At 36.5% G+C, this 19,856-nt stretch overlaps 1 protein-coding gene and 1 long non-coding RNA gene across 3 annotated transcripts in view; one reads left to right on the top strand and one right to left on the bottom strand.

Moving 5' to 3' along the window:
* The window catches only part of SESN1 (sestrin 1), a 115,640-nt gene that overhangs the window by 24,016 nt on the left and 71,768 nt on the right, over positions 1-19,856 (top strand). The window lies entirely within an intron of this gene.
* Positions 9,727-19,856, bottom strand: part of LOC125938780 (uncharacterized) — a 34,092-nt gene continuing 23,962 nt past the window's right edge. Inside the window, exon 3 of the long non-coding RNA XR_007462811.1 lies at positions 9,727-9,884. This is a non-coding gene — a long non-coding RNA (uncharacterized LOC125938780). The remainder of the gene's footprint in view (positions 9,885-19,856) is intronic.

Genomic DNA, 19,856 nt, shown 5'->3' with positions numbered 1-19,856 from the left:
TTCAGCAGAGGAGTATACCTATTGCTGACCGTCAGCCTGGGAGAGAGGGAAGTGGGGTAACAAGTTCTCTGACCTTCTTCCTTCTGCCCTTCAGTTTGTTTGTACCTTCCATTTGAGAGAACCTAATTATAAGCCAGATGGCAAGGGAACCCCAATGATATAGTCCCTAGAGATGAGCGTTCTGAAACACACAATGAGGTAGAGTAGGTCAGAGAGATGTTTTGGAGAAACAAATAGACAATATCTAGTATGCCTGTATTTAGGAAGACCTCTTGATGGGTGGTTTGGGGTTGTAAAAAGATTAGCACTTTGGGCTGATCTGGTAGAAGACAGCTGCAAAAATAAATTGCTCTTGTTGAGTAGTCAAGATGAGAGCATTGCGGGGGAGGGAGTTTTTTATGATGTAAGAACTAAGAAAGAAGGAAAGAGGGGGGAGAAAAGTCTGGAGAGAGGAAGAAGATAGGGATATAGCCATTGGAATGACTGGATCACGAAGGTGAAATGGATCACCTTGAAGTGTTTACATTCATTCTTGTTTTCTTTGAATTTGGAGGACAATCATATTTGGCATCCAATTTTAGAGGATTTATTCTATCCATATTGTAATTCTTTTACTTACAAAATGTCCATAATAGACTTCTTCACTCAATGGCTACATATTAGTGATGCTTTGGGGAATGATGGTGCAGGGGCACTGTGTAGGGAGAGTGCCATGAGAGCTCAGGGAATTGGGTTACAGTGAGGAGGAGCCCACAGTGAAGGTGCAACAATCCCTTTGTACCCAGATAGACTAGATCTCTGTGGATGGGAAAGGGAAGTTGTGATGAGTGGGGAGACATCGGGGTTCAAAGTATTTTGTTGAATAATAAGGGCTACAGGACAGTGGGACATCCAGACTGTAGGCTCTTGGGTTTATATGATCCTTTATTCATCAGAAAGGCAACTTAATGAAGTGGTAGTAGAATGAAGGGTTAAAAAAGAAGGCATTTTTAAAAAACTGTCTAAGGAAACAGAACTGATTTTGTTAATGCTGCACCAGAAATAACCATGTCCAAAGAGGTAATGAGAGGATGATAGATTTTTACATTTATTTCCCCCAAATCTAAATGTTTCTTTTGTGTTCTGGGCATCTTTTTGCTACTTCAAATGTGATGCATGTCTACTGTACTACAAGTCTTCATTGACACTTGACCCAGGCAAATCAATTTCACTCTGCACAAATTCTTTAAAACATTTAACACTGTATTTCTGTGTTGTAATGTGTTCATTTTGGTGGGAGTAATTTTTTCTTCTTTAATTTTTTGAAAATAACTTCTATCTGTTGGCTATTCAAGTGGTTTAGTCATTTGCACCATTTTAGGTGTCTTTGTGGACCCCTTATAGTCTTCCTTCCTCTTTCTGGTTTTAATACTTGTTCATTAGACTTAAGTTAACTAATTTAGAGTTGTGTCATGTTTTTAACTTTATCTTGTTAGGTTTTTTATTTGTTTTTCATTGATTCTGATAGTTCAGTTCTGTGGTAGATTTCCTAAGAATAATCATTTAGCTTATACCATCATCTTCCTAGAAATCCCATTAGCTTTTTTTTCCCTAAAGTTAAATAACCGTTTGTTAAATTTATTGCGTTTCCACTCTGTCACTGGGTTAAACATTTTGCCATCATGTAGCTCTTCAAAGTCTCCTCCAACATGAGTTTCCTGTTCTTTGTTTCATATCACACATTACTGAAAATAGAAGACTATCTGCTTGACTTCTTTGGGTTTATCTTATATTTATTAAGTTTAAATGCCATCAGATAATTTCAGTACTATCATACTTGTCCAGATCTTAGTTGCTCAAATTGGTCAAAATTTCCTAAGGGAAATAGAATAAGCCCACATATGGTTTCTGCTTACTTTCTTTTTCATCCTATCCTAAAAGGATTCACTGCCTCCCTTACCCTCACTATAGGGGAAGAAAGAAATAGACCCTCCACCCCCTGCCCCAACAAAAAAGAGAAAAAACCCCATAGCAATTTAAATCAGTGATTCCTAAGCAGGCTTGTGTTTTATTCTTATATTAGGAAGCTATAGCAAGGTTCTTGGGGGGAAAAAGAGGTATTAATAGAAATTGTCACTTTGTGTATTTTTGTTATTAGTTTACAGATATATTATTAAGCTAGAAATCAAGATACAGATCAAGCAAAAGATTCTTACTACCTATCAATATGATTATTAGTTGGAGAGAATTAATTTGAATGCAAAACCAGGATTTAGACTATTATATTAGTTTTACAATTTTACTTTCCACTGTATGTATAGTAGTAATTCTTTTATCCATCCTAAATGTGCCTCTTTTGAAATTTTAGGGTGGTCTCATTTTTTGCTATGTCAGGCTCTTCTTATCTTACATTAGACTAAAAGTTCTAATTGTTGTAAAAAAAAAAAAACAAAACTCCTTCAATCTGTTGAAGTGTTTTGTATTATAATTAATTATATATTGTATTTTAATTTTAGATAGTATTTTGTATTATAATAGAAAAAGGTATTACTGTATTTTAGAGAAAATTTATTTTTTATGTTTTGTATTTTTCTGTCCTTAATAAATGGACAATATTTTGTGGCACAAAAAACTATTGCTATGGCAATATCACTCTGTCCACAAATGTCTGAAAGACAAATGTGTGATCCAGAGCCTTTTCTACACCTGAATACACATGTATTTTATTTTTTGGCTTGCAGCCTTGTCCCTATTAGGCCCAATAGTCTTGTTCTTTTTTTTTGTTGTTATTTTTTGTTGTTTTTTGATCTTCCGGTCATCTCATTGCACCTTTGAAGCTACTTCAGAAAGAAGAACGACCCTGCTTCAGAGTTTCCTCTTCATGTCTCCATGATCAAATAGAAGGGAATGTGTGAGAGGGACAGTTGAATGATTTTAAAAACTAAATGAGTTTATATTTTTGTTATTTAATGCACAGTAGATTATTATTTCTTTTAAAATTGAATAATAAAAAGAAACATCCCTGAAAATCGAATGAGTAAATGGAAATAGGAGAAGGAGAAACTAAATAACAACATTCTTATAAAGTCAAAAAGCATCATAATAAGTAATAACTGCATTAAGGGAAAGTAATATTTTTTATAAACCTATAAGAATACCAGTAATGATAATGATTCTCAAATCTGCTAATACTTAAATATAGAAATATATACTTAAATATATACTTACAGAAAATATAAGCATATGAAAGTTAAGGTAATAGTTGTGAAAATAATAGGAAAAGAGAATAAAAAGTTAATGAGTTTTAAATTTGGTGACTGAAGGAGAGAGATACCAAAAATAAGTATAAAAGTGTAAGGTTGGCTGATTAGGAGTTTGGTCCAATAGCAAAAGTAGTTGGGGTAAAACTTAGGGTAAAAAATTACCCTAGTTATTTCATGTGTCTTATTCAGATAGTACAATTTCTTAAGTGAAAGGTAACCTATTTGATGCACTTGATGAAAAAACTGAGGACACACTGGACTATGATTGGAAACTATTTCTTTATTTTTAAATTGTCACCATTTATTTGGTAATCTGAAGGTTTGCAGGCTGATGGATTGGTGTAGCAAGTGTAAAAGAGGACTGGCTGTTGTATTTATTTATTTTTTTTGCCTCTCTACATATGTAGAGATTGTTGAAGTGTTACCACCTTATCACCACACAGATTTTGCCAACATTGTATCAGTGATGTAGACTTATTTACACTTGATAGCTCTCTGTGGGATTTTCTTTCCTTTTTTATCCTTTCTTTCTAATGTTTGATATTGTCTAAGATGGTTTAAAAAAAAAAACAACTGATTATGACCCATGTTTTGATTTGGTGATTGATAATGCCTTGTGGCTTTCAGATCTTGCCTGTTGTTCTCAACTACATATTGTCCTTAAATTATTTTCTATTTTGGTGTCAGTACATCATGGGGCAGAGTATTGTCAGTATAGGTGAATCCATGATGCTTGGGAGGGTCAAGTATACTACCTCCCATTATAGCCTGATGGGTGGCCTGAGTCACCTTCAGGTTTATTGACTCTGAGCTAATTCTGCAGTCATCCATAAGCCATATTCTATCATATTGGTATATAATGCAAGAACATAAGAGTATAGCTGTTTGGGGATTTGGAATGATCATAACGTATAGGAAAAAAGCAGGGGCAAGTGGCGTAGGGGGAGGGTTAGAGGTTGACAGATAGAAAGCCAGTTTAGTGACAAGGCTAAATATTAGTTCACTAAGATTTTAAGACCATTTATTTTTATCATGATTTTACCATATATTGTTACTTTCCATGTACTTAATTTCAGTTAATTCTTTGGATCCAAAATTACACACATGGCTCAATTTTATTTCTTCTGTTTAATTTAGCATTGATATGAGTAAAGTAAAAGGCCGAAAGTTGGGATGAAATGGGGGAAACCTAAAGTTTTTAGGTTTTCAAGGGTTTTTTTTTTCCTCTTTAAAAGTGTCACTGTTATATATTTTTAGATACCAAATGACTTGTGAAAGTTCCCCCCCCCCCCCCGCCCCCATCCTTAAAATGCTTTATTAACTTAACAATATAAGATAAACATCTTTCTATGCAAATGGTAAAGCTCCCCTGCTGGGGATTTTGTACACTGGATAGAAAGATAATCAGATTAAAAGATACAGCAGAAGACTCACCTGATACCGAGTAAATCAGCAAATGTACTCCAGAAAAATGCAAAAGGAAAACAGTAATGGTCATGGTATTAATCTCAGAGAGGACTTTAGGATTCAATAATTAGGCAGATGTCATGATAGTGAGTTTAAGACCCATAATTCCTCAGCAGTATTTCCCCAAACTTTCTCTTGATTGCTGTCATCTCCTTTGTGAACATTTATTTCCATCTTACCTTCATCTCCTCCCACTGCATCTTTGTCATTCAACTGTCCACTGGGTAAGGCCCATGAGGAATTCGGGGCAAATTGTTGGTCTGTTACTTCCTGCAGCCTGCTGGCCTTCCCCCACCCTAGGCTTTCTCTCTTTTATATATTCTCTCTCCTTCCTTCCCCCCACTCTCCCCCACACCCACCCCAACAACTTGTTTCTATTTAAAAAATTACTCTTGAGCCTGTCCTGGCAGTCTTCTTCTCTGTTTCTTATAGATGTATATAGCGTCATCACTGCAGCTGACCAACATATTGTTATCCCTCATCTTCAGTCCATAAGCCCACACACCCTCTAAGGGCAGTGAGGAACCAGAACAGTCAGTGACTATGCACCTAAGGGCAGCTTCTCTTTGCTGGAAGGTTTTGTTGCCCATTCACTGGGCATAATTTCAGATTCTCGTTTTCCCTGAAACCAACTATGAAGTGCATTTCAGAGTTTACAGGTGGGAGGATCTATTTATTTTACAGAGAGAAAGAGAGAATATCCCAAGGAGGCTCTGTGCTGTCTGCACAGAGCCCAACATGGGGCTTGACGTCATGAACTGTAAGATCATGACCTGAAGCTGAAATCAAGAGTTGGACGCTTAACCGACTGAGCCACCTGGCGCCCCTTACTTTTATGTTTAAATTAATGTTGTAATATGGCTATTTTTCTGTGTCTCTATCTCTCTCTCACACACACAGAATTTTAAAGAATTTTAATGTTGCCTGGCTGGCTCAGTTCATAGAGTTTGCAACTCTTGATCTTGGAGTTGTAGGTTCAAGCCCCAAATTGGGTGTAGAGATTACTTAAAAATAAAATCTTTAAAAAACATTCCTTTATATGATTTACAGTGGTGTTTTAGGCAAGGGCAAAATTCTGTATATGGCCTCACATAATTTGTCATTTAAACTGAGACATTCATGGGGTGCCTTGGGTGGCTCAGTTGGTTAAGCGTCCGACTTCAGCTCAGGTCATGATCTCACCGTTTGTGAGTTCAGGCCCCGTGTCAGGCTCTGAGCTGGCAGCTTGGAGCCTGGAGCCTGCTTTGGATTCTATGTCTCCCTTTATCTCTGCCCCTCCCCTGTTCATGCTCTGTCTCTCTCTGTCTCTCAAAACTGAATAAAAGTTAAAAAAAAATTTTTTTTAACTGAGACCTTCATTTTTTTTTTTTTTAATTTTTTTTTTCAACGTTTCTTATTTATTTTTGGGACAGAGAGAGACAGAGCATGAATGGGGGAGGGGCAGAGAGAGAGGGAGACACAGAATCGGAAACAGGCTCCAGGCTCTGAGCCATCAGCCCAGAGCCTGACGCGGGGCTCGAACTCACGGTCCGCAAGATCGTGACCTGGCTGAAGTCGGACGCTTAACCGACTGCGCCACCCAGGCGCCCCGACTGAGACCTTCATTTTGACAGTATGGATTATGATGCCAGGTCAACAAAAGTAAGCCAGAATGAATAGTCACTCTTCCTGTAAGGCCCTGCGTGGTTTGGCTGCCATTGACTTCTGTGCCTCATCTTGCAAAGTACTCTTCTTTGCTCCGTGTGGCCCAGGGTCACAGGCCGGCTGGAGTTCCTTTTTCAGGTGTACTGTGCTTCTGAGTGCTTACTCTTACAAGAAAGCCTCTGTACCTGCTTTTCCCTTCCCCTGGGAAGAGCTTCTCCTCTCTCTGTCTTTTTCACCTAAAGACTCCTCCTACTCATCTTTTAGATCTTACTCAGCTGTAACTTCTTCAGGTAAGCCCCTCAGACTTTCCTGACTAGATCCGTTCTCTTTCTCATTCCTGAGAGCACCATACTTTTATACCTTTTGTTGGTTCTTGGATTAACCTCTGTCTTCCACTAGAGTAAAGTTGCATGTAGGTAGAGACCATGCCAGGTTTTCTCATCATTTATTTCTCCATCACTCAGGAGGTGCCTAGTGAAAGCTAAATAAATATCTGTTAGATTAATTTAAAAGAGGAAGAGATCAAGTTTACCGTATAACCCAAAATATCTAGGTGAAATCAATTTGATATGTTCCATTTAATTTTTTAATAGTACATTTATATTTATAATTGAAAGTTCAAAATTAAAAATTTTTCGCTTTTACATGTTATAAATAAAAAGTTACAACACTCACTAAATTTGTTGAAAAAAGTTTTTTTGGCCAAGTCTTCTTTTTCCTTATATAATATGCCTTTCTGTTATTTAGGTTCAATCTGTGGAATCAGATGCGGTTCACAAGTATCTGTATTAGTTCACTGTTCTGTTTTCCTAAGGGAACCTTAATTTAGAAAAAACTTGTTGCTTTTCTTTTTATTTAAGTTTATGTATTTATTTTGAGAGAGAGTGAACATGAGGCGGGGGATGCAGAGAGAGGGAGAGAGAGAGAGAGAGAATGAATGAATCCCAAGCAAGCTCCACGCTGAGCCCGATGCAGTGCTTGATCTCATGACTACGAGATCATGACCTGAGCAAAGTCCAGAGTCAGACCCTTAACCTACTGAGCCACCTAGGTTCCCCCAAAACTTGTTGCTTTTAGATTAATGACATTTGAAAATCAGGTATACATCTGAGTTATGAATAATATGGGTAAAATATTTCCCAAGGGTTGAATGCATTTTTAAACAAAATGTTAACTTTCTGTTAATTTTAATCACAAATTAAATCAAGGCTTATACACATTTATTGAATTAACGATTTAAATTGATTTGATTTGAAGTCAGTCTATTCTGATGAAAACATCAGGAGGGAAAGTTAGCAAGGAGTATATACTTGCCCCTTGAGATATCGAAAGGTACTTGGCATAAATTTAACAAAGAGGAAGGGGAAATCTTGTGATTAGTCCTAATACTCTTGGTCACTTGTCTTAGGGAAAAAATTGCTATCTGCCAGTAACAAATTTTTCGGAGGCTTACTAATAGCTCAATGACATCATCAGTACTGATTTCATTTAATCATAATTTAAATATTAATTTATTCTGTGTAAAATAGAATGGAGCATCTTACAGATGCTGTACTCATTTTAGTCATTAATGACCTACTTTTTCTGATCCAAAAAGGTAAGTGAGGGAAGGAATTATCTTTACCTTTGAGGGATTTTCCCTTTAAAAGAGATCAGTTTACTGTCATTGCTATTTATTTTCACATGACGCTTTTCTAGAATCTTTATAAAACTCCACAGTACTGAAGTAGTCCATAGAAAAGGCAGTAAATATCTTCTCCCATTGGACATATGACTTGGCAGGTTAGATCTCTCCCATCGTAATTAGAAATTGTAAAGTTTTATAAACAGACTCTTTAGGCAAAAGATGGGCTATATGGATCGGGAATGCATATATGAAGCTTTTAGTTTAAAAATGCTATTACAGGGGTGTCTGGGTGGCTCAGTTAAATGTCTGACTTCGGCTCAGGTCATGATCTCATGGCTTGTGGGTTTGAGGCCCACATCAGGCTCTGTGCTGGAGCCTGGAGCTTGGAGCCTGGAGCCTGTTTCGGATTCTGTGTCTCCCTATCTCTCTGCCCCTTCCCTGCTGACTTTCTGTCTCTCTCTTACTCTCAAAGATAAACATTAAAAAAATAAATAAATAATAAAAATAAACAAAAATGCTGTTACAGCATTTCTTATAATACTTCTCTTAAAAGTCCCCTTTTAAGTGTTCTAGAATCTATTTCAGGAAAAACAACAAATTATCCTTTGTTAATGTTTTCTTTAGTGGTGTGGCTTTCTCTGCAGATTACACGATGCTTACTTCTTAATACAAATGTATGTGCGTGTTGTTATTGTTCATGAATGCACAGTGCTCAACAGAGGCCTAGTGTTGGTGCTTTCAGGCTGAGAACGAAGGGAGTGATTTGTAAAGAACCAGAGTAGGTCAAAGAGGACCACAGTATAGCAAAGGGGAAGTCCCTGGGTTGACTCACATTGTCTTGCCTCTGGTGGAGTTCACTTTCATTGTTACAGTCTAGGCCTGTCTTCCTGTGAATGGAAGACACAGTCAAATACAGAAAAGTCTCAGGAATATTATCATAAGTAACATTTTAGAACAATATGTTATTGTCAGTTGTTAGGAGGGTCGATGGGGGCAGTGAAAGAGAGATAAAAATTAGAACTGAAGTTAATCCTAAATTCTACAGATTAAAAGCAAAATTGTGCATAAATATGACAGCTTCTCTAAGTATAAGGAGTGCTGTGTGGGTCTCTGTGAGATGGGAATAGTATTGTAAATTTTGCCTGCCTGGTCTGCTTTTTTATATGTAGCTATTATGGAAGTGGCTATGTTTTAGAATCAAGTTGCTGTTCCAGATTTATCAATCCATGTCATATTGGTTCTGAACATATGCAATGAATACGCTTTAAAAGTAAATCTCCTCATCATTGGAACAGCAACTCTCACGTTTCTGCAAAATATCATTTTGTGCCTGCCTGACTGTGACTAAGCTACCATTAGAATTTAGGAGTATGCTGCAGCTGCCTTCAAAGACCCCAGAATGTTTTTTTGTATCTCAAAGTTAAAATGCAGTTTTTCTAAAATTAAATTTTAAGAAATGGCTTCCTTGGGTTGGTTTAATGTTAAGATGTCATTATCTATAAATTTTATATATTTGAAGTTTACATAATTTTTTTGGAAAACCCTATCTTAATGTTTCCTCAAATATAATATGCCTGGTATCTTGGATCATGTTATCTCTTAGAGCAGAAGGTTTACTTTCTGACTAAATTTCCTTTCATAGATCCTTTCCACCACCCCCCCTTTACTTTTTACTAAGGACAAGAGACCCATGAGAAAACTAAGCCTTTTAGAGCTCAGAGTTGCTAAAGTTACTTTCTATTCTTATATTTGCCAAGAATTGCTGACAACTTAAAAGCTATCATATGAGTGAATACCAGTTACCCAGATTGTTTGATGATTTTGGACAAACGTAGGTCAGGATTTCCTGTAATTTTTCTTCCTCTTCTGGGGCTGTGTTGCCTCTATCTCTGAGCAGTTGTACACTTGGAATGAAAAAACAAAGCAAGGTCACTGGATCTAAATTACTTTTACTTCTATGCCAGATGAAACTTTCCTTCTGTTATGTGTTACAGTTCTGGCATCTTTTGGCATCTAGAGAGAGATTTGCAATTAAGGGGGGGGGGCGTGAAGATTGTAGGAGACATTTTTTTGGAACTGAAGCTTACTTTTTCTGCATTTCATTCAGGGTAGAGACAGCCAGTTTCTGTTTTTTGGCTGAAACATGTTCCAAGAATCCATATGATAAAGTATCATCAAGAGAAACCCATTTTCCTGTAGATCATATAATCCAGTTCATAATCCATTCCTGAATTCTTTTGTATTTCATTGTATAGCCAAATGCATTTTTTAAAAGGATACTCAAAGGGAAACCTCTTTTAAGAAGTAGGCTTTCTACTAAAAGAATTGTGATTGCTTGCTGAATGAAAGGGATCATCTTAGCCCTTGCCTTTCAATACCAGGAATGCCTACAGGACAACCTGGGTATTTTTTCTGTAGCAGGAAATGAACAGCTGGGTTCTAGAAGATAGGAGAAATAGGAACTTCTGAGCAGAGGCAGATCTTTGAATAAAAGAAATTTCAGTTTCTTTGGAAACTGAAATTGGGTTTTGGGAATTGAGTATGTCAGTTAGGAATGTGTTTGGCTGCAAATAACAGAAAACTTGATTACGTGGCTTAAAAAGATAGAAGTTTCCCATTACAAGAGAAATCCTACTGTAGGTAGTCCAGAACTGATGCTCAGCTATGTCAATAATGACCTCCACCATCTTTAGAATGTGGTTCTTATCCTGGAGATCACCAAATGGGTGTTATACCTTAAGGCATAGCACCTTGTTATCTATTGCTGCATAACAAACTACCCCAAAACATATGAGCTTAAGACAATGAACATTTATTATCTTACATGCTTTCTGAGGGTTGAGAATTGAGAATAGTTTAGCAGGGAGGTTCTGGCTCAGGGTCTCTCATGATGCTGCATTCAAGATAACAACTGGGACTGTAGTCCAATGAAGGCTAGGGTGAGCTAGAGACCTGCTTCCAAGCTAAGTCACATGACTATTGGCAGGGGGCCTCAGTTCCTCACCACATGGATGTCTTCTTAGGGCTGCTTATGACCTGGCAGTGGGCTTTTCCCAGGGCAAATGGTCAGGGGGTGGAGGGCTGTTAGTCTTTTATAACCTAGTCTTGGAGGTGAGATATCATCACTTTTTCCATATTCTATTGGTCACACACACTGATGCAGTTGGGAGAGGACTTCACAAAGGTTTGACTAACAGCAGGCAAGGATCACCAGAGCCATCTTGGAGGTTCCTTATACACATCACAAATATGTTCCTGTCATTAAGAAGGAAAGGAAAAAGTGCTAATACACTCCTGTTTGTGTCTCATTGGCCAGAGCTGTGTAGTATGGCCTCTCAATTGAGAGGGAAGCTGGGAAATCAAGTGTTTACCTTTTACAGCTTCTGTTGTAGAGACAGGCAGGGGAGAAGAGGGTGAAAAATGGAGTTTGGGCAGGCCTGAAAAGGTCCTTCCTTTGTCTGCCACTACCAGGGAATTTGATGACTATAACTACTTTTAGTTTGCCTGTATTGCCTATTATTAGAGTTAACAATAACTTTCTAGAAGATTTAATCAATAAAAGTGTGAGTAAGAGGACCCTGAAAAAATTTTTTTAAAGTTTTAAATGTAGTGATTCCACTAGTTGTTCAGGATAAGCTCTTACCAGTGGCTAGCTACCAGAAAAAACCTGAAGTTTACTTATTTATAAATCATAATGTAGTTTATTATAAGGAAATTTTAGGTTATTTCTCTGTATTCTTTTATATTTGTTTGCACAAAATATTCTGACCATAAAAATTCAGAAACTTGAAACTATGCTCAATGTCTATATTTTCAGACCTAAAAAGATATATTTTCCCTACAACCAACATTTACTGAGGGTCTACTATATATCACATGCAGTAACTTACAAAATTTTTGGAAAATTTGAAATCTCTTCCAGGCACAATTTCACTTGGTGATCTTTTCCTTTCTGATGATTATGAAATTTTTGAGAACCAGATTGTTATTTGGACTAACCATATTTTCTCCCATGTATTTTTTCAGTAGTTAATACATTTAAAACATTTTTATTTATTTTTATTTTTTAAATGTATTTACTTTTTATTGAAGTATAATTAAACACAGTGGCACACTAGCTTCAGGTATACAACCCATTGGTCAAACAATTCCATACGTTACTCAGTGCTTATCATGATAGATGTGCTCTTGATACCCTTTATTTCACCCATTCCCCACCACCACCACCCACTTCCTCTTTGGCGATCACCAGTTTGTTCTCTGTATTATTATTATGGGGTTTTTTGGTATCTTTTTTCTTTTGTTTATTTCTTAAATTCTACATACAATATTTGACTTCTTTCACTTAGCATTATACTCTCCAGTTCCATCCATGTTGTTGCAAATGGCAGCATTTCATTCTTTTTTGTGGTTGAGTAATATTTCATTATATATATACATATATATAAATATAGATACATACATACACACACCACATCTTCTTTATCCATTTATCTGTGAATAGACATGGGTTGCTTCCATTATTATCATTATTATCATTATTATCATTATAAATAATACTCCAATAAACAGAGGGTTGCATGTATTTTTTCAAATTAGTGTTTTCATTTTCTTTGGGTAAATACCCAGTAGTGGAATTACTGGATCATATGGTAATTCTATTTTTAATTTTTTGAGGAAACGTCATACTGTTTTCCAAAGTGGTTATACCAATTGGTATCCCCACCAATAGTGCACAAAGGTTCCTCTTTCTCCACATCCTCACCAACACTTGTTATGTCTTGTCTTTTTGTTTTTAGCCATTATGACAGGGTGAAGTGATATCTCATTGTGGTTTTGATTTGCATTTCCCTAATAATGAGTGATGTTGAGCTTCTTTTCACGTGTCTGTTGGCCTTTTCCATGTCTTCTTTGGAAAAATGTCTGTTCAGGTCTTCTGCCCATTTTTAATTGGATTATTTGTGGGTTCTGTTTTTGTTTGTTTGTTTGTTTTTATTTTGGTGTTGTATTGTGCAAGTTCTTTGTATGTTTTGGATACTAACCCCTTACGGGATATTATCATTTGCAAATATTCTCCCATTCAGTACATTGCCTTGTTTTATTGATGGTTTCCTTTGTTATGCAAAAGCTTTTTATTTTGGTGTAGTCCCAATAGTTTAATTTTGTTTTTGTTTCCCTTGCCTAAGGAGACATATCTAGAAAAATGTTTCTACATCTGAGATCAAAGAAATTACTGCCCATGTTTTCTTCTAAGAGTTGTATGGTTTCAGGGCTCGCATTTAGGTCTCTGATCCATTTTGAGTTTACTTTTGTTTATGGTGAAAGAAAGTGGTCCAGTTTCATTCTTTTGCTTGTTGCTGTCCTGTTTTCCCAGCGCTATTTGTTGAAGAAACTGTCTTTTCCCCATTGTATATATATTCTTGCCTTCTTTCCTATAGATTAACTGACAATCAATTGACCATGACCATTAACTGACCAATAAACCATTGGATTTATTTCTGGGCTCTCTGTTCTGTTCCATGGATCTATGTGTCTGTCTTTATGCCAGTACCACATTTTTTTTATTTCTACAGCCTTGGAATATACCTTAAAATCTGGGATTTGATACCTCCAGCTTTGTTGTTCTTTGTCAAGATTGCTCTGGCTGTTCAGAGTCTTTTGTGGTTCTATACGAACTTTGGTAGTATTTGTTCTAGTTCTGTGGAAAATGTTGGTATTTTGATGGGAATTGCATTAAATCTGTACATTGTTTTGGGTAATATCAACATTTTCACAATATTGGTTCTTCCAATGCTAATACATAGTTAATACTTTTTTAAAAAGTAAGCTTTATGCCCAACATGGGGCTTGAACTCACAACCCTGAGATCAACAGTTGCATGCTCTATAGACTGAGCCAGCCAGGCGGCCCCCATAGTCAATACATTTTAATTTAATTACATTTCTGAAAAATACTGTACAACTTGAAAACATGAGAGTAGAATCCAAGAAGGATTGGAGAGGAAGAGAGAGTTGGATGCAAAGAATAAATTAAAGGGAAATTAAGACCAGAAATATCCTACTCTCACTCTTTTCACCCAGAGACCAGGTTGGAAGGAGGTTTTTCTCTGCAGAAAATAAGCCTGAAGAGGAAATGCACCACTTAGCCATGGGCAGGTAGAAGTGAGGATCAGTACCTAAAGCATCAAAAACATATCCCATTGGGAAAGGGGGTTTGTTCCATAAATGTGCTGGAAAAGCTCTTTTACTTCTTGGGGAAAATAATGCAGTTTACACTTGTGCCACACTAACAAATATAACTGGTATATAATTTGACCTCTAATTAGGGAGGGTCCTTTACACGTAAAGATAAGAGAAGAAATTTTTAACAGAAAGGATGATTTTAATTGCTTAAAAATTAAATACATCAAAAAAATAAAATTAAAATATAAACCACAAATTGGAAACAAAAGTTGAATTATGTATGAAAAAAATATATTAATGCATTAAAAGCTCTTAAAAATCAGTAAGAAAAATCAAAAGACAAAAATAGATAAGTTATAAATAAAATTGCTACCAAACGTGCAAGGTCAACTTCATAATAGTAGAAGAAAATTTTAAAGTGATAGTTCTTCATGGATAGGTCAGGATATACTTCATGTAAATTGATGTAAAATCACTGTTCTTCCAAATCTTTTTATTCAATACTTCTGCTTAGAACAAAAATAGTATTTACCATAGATCTCTAACAGAATGCTTTAATTGTATTTTTAAAGGATTATAAAAATCAGATATAAAAAATATTTTAAAATTTGTATATGTTTGAAATTTAGACTATACTCTATTAAACTGAGAAAATTAATGAACTACCTCTCAATTTCTTTTTAGTCAAATTATTTTATATTCTTAATATTTATGACATTTAAATTCTATTCCATGAGCAAAATTGCCAGAGTTAGTCTTAGTTCTATATTTAGGTGAATTTGTGGTTCATCATTGATATAAATAATAGAAAGTTAAATTGAGAATAACTTAGAATTGTGTTCATGGAGTTTTAGTCAGGACACACACCCCTCCCCACACATACCCCACCCCCCAAAAAAACCTAAGAGAAAAGAAAAGAAACATCTTGCTGGTAACATTAAAAATGGGAAAATTGACAAGGGAAAACTGGGACAAGAGATAATCCCAAAATAAAGATGAAAACTACTAAAACTGTACAAAGTAAGTTTACCAACAAAAGAAAAGCAGTGTTCTTGTCACATTTGAGAAAATTAGACTTGGTATAAATAATGGCCACAAAAGAAAACTCACAGTGGTAGAATCTATAATTTGACATGAATGATAAAATTTGATATGGACAAAAACATGACAGATGAATTGAGTCTTCATTGTAAGATATATGGGCAAAGAATTTATTTCAGTGAAAGTAACTTAAGAAAACTGAAAATTGAAAGAAATTAGATATGATGTAACTATACTGTATAGATGATTGATCGTAGAATTCAGTTGCTTTAGAAAATACCTTTTAGAGGGGAGGGGCCAAGATGGCGGAGCAGCATGAAAGTTCTCTGCTTCTTTCATCCCTGAACTGCAGCTAGATCAGCACCAAACCATTTTGCATACCTAGAAAATTGATTTGAGGATTAACCCAACAATCTGTGTAACTTGAGCCACAGAACTCAGCAGGTACATGGTACATAGAGGTGAACCAGCAGAGAGAAAAGCTGTGGAAGGTAGGGAGCTGGTTTTGCAGAGAGGGGACAGAGAAAGGGGGAAGAGTGCAGGAAAAGCACTCCCCCAAAAGTAGCTGGAGAGAAAGAGTGGAAACACCCAAAGAGACCGAACAAGAAAGGGAGAAAGGAGAAAGGGTTTCAATACCATTAGGACTCTATAAACAGGGGAGAGCAGAGTCGGAAGGTGGGAAGGGTGAATCCCCAGGAGCAGGCAGTGAGATCTGAGGGGTTCATGGCCACATGGGGAAAAGTGGTTCCCCTGCGAGGAGGGCATTTGGTAGAGGCCTCACAGCCTACCTACAGGCACAGGTTTCAGTGGGCCTGGAGAACAGCCGTGTTTGCTGGTATTGGAACAAAGATGCCAGGGTGCAGTGAAATCTGGTACCAGCTGTGTGTTATGTTTTGCCATAATCTCTGAACATCTGCCACACGATTGCACGAACTTTTTCTGGGACAAACAGGCACCCAGCCACAACCTCTGAACCCCTGCAGCAGTGAGACTTCACAAATGTTCCTGGGGGCAAGCCAGCATCCAGGCATTGCCTGGCAAGACCTCCCCTAGAGAGTCAGAGCAGGTCTAAGCTGAGGGGCTCTCAGAAGCAAGGAGTTTGGAAGCACAGTTCCATATGAGATATAATTCAGGAGGGAGGTGCCGCCTGGCAGGCTGACAACTTGGACACTGACAGTGTAGAAGGGGGGAGTCAATAGAAGCTGGAGACAAAGAAGGTGTGCTTAATTGCTGGTTGGTGAGAGCACAGAGTTCTGGGGCCAGAGACTGGGAAGCTGGGTGATAACATTTTCACCCCTCCCCAGCATGCGCATAAACATGCCTGTGTGCCACAATGATCCATCCCAGTAAGCTAAGCAATGCCACCTAGTGGAGAATGGAGCCATTACACCAAGCCCTATCCAATTGCACCAACCACGCTCAGGCCCTAGAGGTCCACCAAAAGTCTCTCCGCCTACTTAGTATATAGACTATAAAGTGCTTCATAATTGTTAGACTTCTAGGGAAATTGGATGTAATTTCATTTGGATTTCACTGTTTACTCTTCCACCTATTTTTTTTCTTTTTTTCTTATTCTTGGATACAGAAAGAAAAAAAATTATTTTTCTTTTGTTTTTTTAATTTTTACTGTATTTTTTACTTTTTTGTAAATTTTTAATTCTATTTTACTGTCTTCAGTTTATTCTATTGTGTACATTTTTAAAATTTTTTACACATTTTCTTACTTTTTTCCTTTTCGTTCCCATTTTCTCTATTCTATCAAGCTGCTTTCAAACACCAGACCAAAACACACCAAGGATCTAGCTTCCTTTATTTTATTTGTGTTGTTTTTAATTTTTTAATTTTAATTTTATTCTTTTTCTTCCCCCAAAATGACAAAATGAAGGAGTTCACCCCAAAGAAAGAACAGAAAGAAATGACAGCCAGGGACTTAACACAGATAAAAGGAAGATGTCTGAACTAGAATTTAGAATCACAATAATAAGAATACTAGCTGGGGTTGAAAAAAAACATAGAATCCCTTTCTGCAGAGATAAAAGAAGTAAAATCTAATTAGGGCAAAATTAAAAATGCTATAACAGATGCAGACTTGAATGAATGCCACGGCAGCAAGGATGGATGAAGGAAAGAAGTGAATCAGCAGAAGATAATCTAGATTTTAAAATAGAAGACAAAATTTTGGAGAATAATGTAGCAGAAAAAGGGAAACTAAGACAAAATAGCATATAAGAATTAGAGAACTCAGTGACTCATTAAAAAGGAATAACATCCAAATCATAGTACTCCCAGAAGATGAAGAGAGAAAAAGGGGGAGAAGGTTTATGTGAGCAAATCATAGCAGAAAACTTTCCTAACCTGGGGAAAGACACAGACATCAAAATCCAAGAAGCACAGAGAATTCCCATTAGATTCAACAAAAACCGACCATGAACATGGCATATCATAGTCAAATTTACAAAATACACAGCTAAGGAAAGAATTATGAAAGCAGCAAGGGAAAAAAGTCCTTAACATATAAGGAAAGACTGATCAGGTTCACAACAGACCTATCCACAGACACTTGGCAGACCAGAAAGGAGTGGCAGAATATATTCAACGTGATGAATCAGAAAAATATGCAGCTAAGAATTCTTTATCCAGCAAGGCTGTCATTCAAAATAGAAGGAGAGATAAAGAGTTTCCCAGATAGACAAAAATTAAAGGAGTTTGTGACCACGAAACCAGTCCTGCAAGAAAATTTAAGGGGGACTCTCTGAGGGGAGAAAAGATGAAACAAAACAAAAAGAGACCAAAAGCAACAAAGACTAGAAAGGACCAGAGAACACCACCAGAAACTGTAACTCCACAGGCAATACAGTGGCAATAAATTCTTATATTTCAGTACTCGCTCTAAACGTCAGTGGACTAAACGCTCCAATCAAAAGATACAGGGCAACAGAATGGATAAGAAAACAAGATCCATCTATATGCTGTTTATAAGAGACCCACTTTAGATCTAAAGACACCTTCAGATTGAAAGTAAGGGGATGGAGAACCATCTGTCATCCTAATGGTCAACAAAAGAAAGCTGGATTAGCCATACTTCTATCAGACAATCTAGACTTTAAAATAAAGACTGTATCAAGAGATGAAGAAGGGCATTCTATCATAATTAAGGGATATATCCACCAAGAAGATCTAACAATTATTAACATTCTGCTCCCAACGTGGAAGCACCCAAATATATAAATCAATCACAAACATAAACTCATTGATAATAACACCATAATAGTAGGGGACTTCAACACCCCCACTTAGCAGCAACGGATAGATCATCTAAACAAAAAATCAACAAGGAAACAATGGCTTTGAATGACACAGTGGATTGGATGGACTTAACAGTTATATTCAGAACATTTCATCCTAAGGCAGTGGAGTACACATTCTTCTTGAGTGCACATGGAACGTTCTCCAGAATAGATCACATACTGGGACACAAATCAACCCTCAACAAGTACGAAAAGATCAAGATCTGCATATTTTCAGACCACAACATTGTGAAACTCAAAATCCACCACAGGAAAAAAATCTGGAAAGACAACAAATACTTGGAGATTAAAGAACATCCTACTAAAGAATAAATGGGTTTAGCAAGAAGTTAAAGAGGAAATTAAAAAGTACATAGAAGCCAATGAAAATGATAACACAACAGCCCAAAACCTCTGGGATTCAGCAAAGGTGGTAATAAGAGGGAAGTATATAGGAATCCAGGCCTTCCTAAAGAATGATGAAAGGGCTCAGATACACAACCTAATCTTACACCGTGAAGAGCTGGAAAAAAGAACAGCAAATAAAACCCAAAGCCAGAAGAAGATGGGAAATAATAAAGATTGGAGCAGAAATCAATGCTATCAAAATTTAAAAAATAAAAATAAAAAATAAAAGAAATAGAACAGATCAGTGAAACCAGGAGCTGGTTCTTTGAAAGAATTAACAAAATTCATACACCCCTTAGCCAGTTTGATCAAAAAGCAATAGGAAAGGACCCAAATAAATAAAATCAAAAATGAAAGAGGGGAGATCACAACCAATGCTGCAGAAATACAAAAAATAATAAGAGAATATTATGAGCAATTATATGCCAATAAGTTGAGCAATCTGGAAGAAACGGACAATTTCCTAGAAACATATAAACTATCAAAACTGAAATAGGAAGAAACAGAAAATTTGAACAGACGCATAACCAGTAAAGAAATTGAATTAGTAATCAAAAATCTCCCAAAAAACAAGAGTCCAGAGCTTGATGGCTTTTGGGGGGAATTCTACCAAACATTTGAAGAAGAGTTAACACCCATTCTTTTGATGCTTTTCCAAAAAATAGAAATGGAAAGAAAACTTCCAAACTCTTCCTATGAAGCCAGCATTACCTTGATTCCAAAACGAGACAGAGACCCCACTAAAAAGAACTACAGACCAATTTCCCTGATGAACATGGATGCAAAAGTCCTCAACAAGATACTAGCCAACCGGATCCAACAATACATTAAAAGAATTATTCACCATGATAAAGTGCGATTTATACCTGGGATACAGGGCTGGTTCAATATCCACAAATCAATCAATATGATACATCATGTTAATAAAAGAAAGGACAAGAACCACATGATCCTCTCA

This window comes from Panthera uncia (assembly GCF_023721935.1).
Source record: "Panthera uncia isolate 11264 chromosome B2 unlocalized genomic scaffold, Puncia_PCG_1.0 HiC_scaffold_24, whole genome shotgun sequence".
In the NCBI taxonomy this organism is placed as follows: Eukaryota; Metazoa; Chordata; class Mammalia; order Carnivora; family Felidae; genus Panthera; species Panthera uncia.
Note: the sequence above shows the minus strand (reverse complement) of the source record. Positions and strands in the feature narration are given on the sequence as shown.